The sequence below is a fragment of the Montipora capricornis genome, chromosome 12, assembly GCF_036669925.1.
Source record: "Montipora capricornis isolate CH-2021 chromosome 12, ASM3666992v2, whole genome shotgun sequence".
NCBI lineage: Eukaryota > Metazoa > Cnidaria > Anthozoa > Scleractinia > Acroporidae > Montipora > Montipora capricornis.
The window spans coordinates 25,170,351-25,175,350 of NC_090894.1; the positions used below are offsets into that span (position 1 = coordinate 25,170,351).

The following is a 5,000-nucleotide window of genomic DNA, read 5'->3' on the forward strand; positions in this document are numbered from 1 at the left end:
AGAAATGGGGATATCTGTATACAAGTGCCCCAGGAGCAGAAATCGGACTATTGCTTTGCGATCTTCGTTCCATTGGAACGTTCAACTTCTATCCTTAAGTATGCCAACACATCAAGAAAAAACGAAATGAGGTTCTTTGTTTTGCGCCTTGAGTGATCTGTGTACTTGATAGCTCTCGGTAGTGTTTTCATGGCGACCTGAATGCTTTGGGCATTACTAGTTCAGAACCTCATTAACTTGCACTGTAATGTATTTGGATGATCTCCACAACTTGGTTGTGCTACCTCGCGGTGTTTTGGACATGAATCGTTATCCAGATTTTAACTGGTACTTTTAGTGATTTATAATATCAGTGTTCCTTGAAACTTTTTTTAGCATAATGATATATATATATATATATATACAGATATATACAGTAAAAGAGTCAGAGGACGGACAACTTTTGGAAGCTAAAAAGTAAAATATATTAAAAAACGTTTCGGTCTTAGACCTTCATCAGTTTACAGCATGTGGATAATGATTAGGTTTAAGAGCTTATATATGGTTTACAAGGAATTTTCGGTATGTTACAAAACTTAACAACAATACAAGTAAAAAATCGTTACAAACAAAACAAAAGACGTAATTCTATTCCGAAAGGTACAATGTAATAACAGCAAGAACTAAAACAATCATTAAAGTAAAGAATTCATGTGCTTCATTGAGTTGTGAAGTTATGTGGTTCGTTAAGCTTGCAGACTATTTCGACTCAAGTGGTCGGTATATATATATATATATATATATAAAAGCACATTCGGATACAAAAACATTCTCAAGAGACCCAAAAAGACCTCACAAAATATATGATCACTCGCTCCAAAATCATAATTAAGTACATCGATCATTTACAACTCTGGTCTGTTCTCAGTTATTGAATGTCCTCTTCTCCATAAAGAGGATATTACACGGTGGCGAGAAGATATGAATTTTATGTTCGAGTGGCAAGAACAATATCTCACGAGTGAACGAAGCGAACGAGTGAGATATTGTTCTTGCCACGAGAACATAAAATTCATATCTTCTCGCCACCGTGTAATGTTCTTTTTCTTATATGGAGACTAAATATTAAATATCTCCGATTTTATTGTGTTTCAAAGTAGCCAAGTTTTACAAATACAGCTGGGCTTTAAAAAATACAACGGGAAAAAAAAGGCGGGAATCGTGACCTCATTGAACGATACGACACTCAAAAAGGTGACATACGGAAAATACGCCCCTCGGGTCCCGGATGAAGTGTCGTATGGAATCTACGAGGGGTTTAGTTCCCAATAAAACACTCTCCTCCATCTAATAAATATATATATATATATATAGTAAGAGAAAGTGAACTAGTTTTCGTTCATATATTCGATCTACAAATCTGTTTCGTGGGAGTGTATCCCACTCGTCAGGACCTGGATGACAATGTTAATTCGTGGGTTTTTATATACCATTCCCTTGAAATTACGGGAACCCTAATTGTAGCCTGAAGATTGTGTCGAGAACATGAAACTCTGAGTCGCTACTGTGTCTCTTGCTTGTATTATTTTATATAATTTGCGCTCTACAAAAGTATTGAGCCCTCTTCCACGTCGCTGAACTCCTAATATTCAGGTATATATAGATAGATAATAAGCTACTTCCATTTTTCTTTTTAAGTTAATTAAAAACACAAAGTGTACTTACCAGTTCAATCTCTTTGCACACGGTGCTCTCTACACACAGTCAGCTCCGCCAGAATTACCTTGTCCTTGAATAGCGATGGCTTCTTCTGTTGAAACCAAATCATTTTGAAAGATGTGAGAATTTTCGAGTTCAACTAGTTCTCTTTCGTCACAAGTGGTTTTTTTACTCAATAATCCTAGGGTTTACAAAATGGTAACCCGTTTATAACAAAGTCAATCCTAATATACAAGTGTAGTTCAAAATCCAATCCAACTTTCAAAGGAGATAAACATAGCACAGCATCCATTGAAGGCAAAAACTCGGGGATTACATGGTGTTTAAAGCACAAGTCCTGCCCTAGCCGGTCCGGTCTGGTTGCCAAAAGTTCCCAATAAAAGTTTTTCAAGCACAAACGTGCGGGAGATCTCGAAAAAAGAACGAAATAGTATGCGTTCTCCTCTGTCGAACGCAATTAGCCATGGAGCAGGGTTTGGAACGTTACCAACCATATCAAGCCCCCCATATCAAGCCCCCAACCATATCAAGCCCCCCATATCAAGACCCCCATATCAGGCCCCCTATATCAAACCCCCAACCATATCAAGCCCCGCATATCAAGCCCCCCATATCAGGCCATGACATGACACACCATATCAGGCCCCGACCAACCATATCAAGCCCCTGATATTCTATCATCAATACGACTTCATGACACACCTTATCAGGCCCCGACCAACCATATCAAGCCCCTGATATTCTATCGTCAATATGACTTCATGACACACCATATCAGGCCCCGACCAACCATATCAAGCCCCTGATATTCTATCGTCAATACGACTTCATGACACACCATATCAGGCCCCGACCAACCATATCAAGCCCCTGATATTCTATCGTCAATATGACTTCATGACACACCATATCAGGCCCCGACCAACCATATCAAGCCCCTGATATTCTATCGTCAATATGACTTCATGACACACCATATCAGGCCCCGACCAACCATATCAAGCCCCTGATATTCTATCGTCAATACGACTTCATGACACACCATATCAGGCCCCGACCAACCATATCAAGCCCCTGATATTCTATCGTCAATATGACTTCATGACACACCATATCAGGCCCCGACCAACCATATCAAGCCCCTGATATTGTATCGTCAATATGACTTCATGACACACCATATCAGGCCCCGACCAACCATATCAAGCCCCTGATATTCTATCGTCAATATGACTTCATGACACACCATATCAGGCCCCGACCAACCATATCAAGCCCCTGATATTCTATCGTCAATATGACTTCATGACACACCATATCAGGCCCCGACCAACCATATCAAGCCCCTGATATTCTATCGTCAATATGACTTTATGACACACCATATCAGATCCTGACGTACAATATCAAGCCCCTGTAATTAGATCGTCACCTTAAGGCTCTGACACAGCATATCAAATCCCTGTTATAAGATCCTCATTTATAAAGACATGACAGACCATATCAGGCCCCGACCTACGAACCCCCAGTATGGATGAGATTGTCAACAACAAGCCATGACCCACCATATAAGGCACTTAAGCTAATTTACGATATAATATCTCAAAAATCCGGGTTGGCTGAGTTCTTCAGCGAAAGTTTATTTCTTTATTTATTTTCTTTGTATTCTGTCCATTCATCGCGACATGGTTTCTTTACTTTAAGTGCCCGGCGGCTTGGAGCACTTGACAGAGGTGTAAATAGTTACAACCGGCTGCGGGAATGAATCGAAAGCCAAATTTTTCTGCGCAAGAAAATGTGGTAAGAACTGAACAACGAACTGAATGCAGTTACGTGAAATCCGTAGCGTGACTTAATGACAGCCTCAGAGAGTCGCTTTTGCAAACTTAAATTTCCTTTACCAGTTCTTTTGTGCCTCGGTTGCACACCACCACAAGGCAAATGGACCGCCACGTTGTTTCTCTGATTGTGCAACACGTCCTTTAAAGCAGTTGTTAGCAAGTTAACTAGCTAGGCTCCTAGACTGTACCACGATACTTAAAACTAACCGGCGTTTGCGCCACCCGTGGTTAATTTCGAACTATTGATAGGGGCTTTTATCAATGACATTTGTTAAGACTTGATAATTCGAGCAATCGGGGCCGCATCTACGAGATTTCAGGTCCACTGAAATGTACCATGTGAAATTGTTTATTCACGTGGCTTACTGCAGGTTTTATCCCCTACTTTCTTTCTCTACAAAACTGGGTTTCCCTTCACGGCAACAACAACAACAACAAATAATATAATTTCCTTCAACACCTTTTTTACAAAAAGCCAATTGCAGATGTTGTCGTGTGTAAAAGTCAAACTTGCTCAGAGTTATCAACATGTAAACTTTTTGGTTTCAAATCTAAAAAACAAAAGGTTTGCGGCAAATCCGCCTCCTCCGAGATTTTCAAGGTTTGTAGTGTCACAATTTGACCTTACGAGTTATCTAAGCTAATCGAAAGGGTAACCGCTTTGTATGCGATGCATTTTTTAATATAGGCGTCTCTGCTTGGAAAGTCAAAGAGTCAGTTTTCGTCGTAAATCTTATACACCAGGCACGATTTACGGACAGGTTTTAAGCGTAAGGGCTATCTGTAAGGTCCGACCTTACAGGCTATATGAAACACTTTCAAAAATGGCCGTCGACTTGTAACGAATTTGGTATTGTTCGCCGTTACCATGGCAACGAATAGAATAATATTTTTAGCTAACCTATTATGCTTTTTGCCTTTTAGTGGGAGAGTTGAAAGATAAAGATCATATCATGTCAAAACACATTTAAGAAACACGTTTGGTTTTCAGTAGGTTCCAATTCTCCACACTGGTGAAATCTTACATACATGCATATCTTTAAAAGCGAGCTATACAGGATTTTGCAAATAACCATAATGATGACCTTTGTGAGCTTAAATTACTAATCTGTTTTCTACAGTGTTTGGTGTTTCCCATTTCGATTTCGCAAGAACCACTTTTCTAGGCGTGCACCAGTCATGCAAGATTGCAAATTATCGTAGCCGCTCAAACTCTTAGGTGTTGCGTTAAAAAAAAAAAAAAAAAGGAAAATTAGTAACCGCGGAAGTCAACTTTAATTAGCATTTTTTTGCACTCTCCATACCTGGGACAATCCACATTGCAAAGGGATTTATAAATTAAGGGGTTCATTTCATCAGTTATGGATGTAATTTTTTTACGACTCAAGGTATCTGAAAGGCATTGGTGTCATTCGCGGTCAATGACGAATGTATAAAAAGCTGCAAGCACAATGGGGAACT

General features: G+C 39.6%; 1 protein-coding gene across 1 annotated transcript in view; it reads left to right on the forward strand.

The window, feature by feature from the left end:
• Positions 1-841, forward strand: part of LOC138025247 (macrophage scavenger receptor types I and II-like) — a 12,580-nt gene extending 11,739 nt beyond the window's left edge. The window contains exon 4 of the mRNA XM_068872475.1: positions 1-841. This exon is cut by the window's left edge and continues 301 nt beyond it. The gene's annotated coding sequence lies outside the window, so the exon portion shown is untranslated.
• The last annotated feature ends 4,159 nt before the right edge of the window (positions 842-5,000 follow it).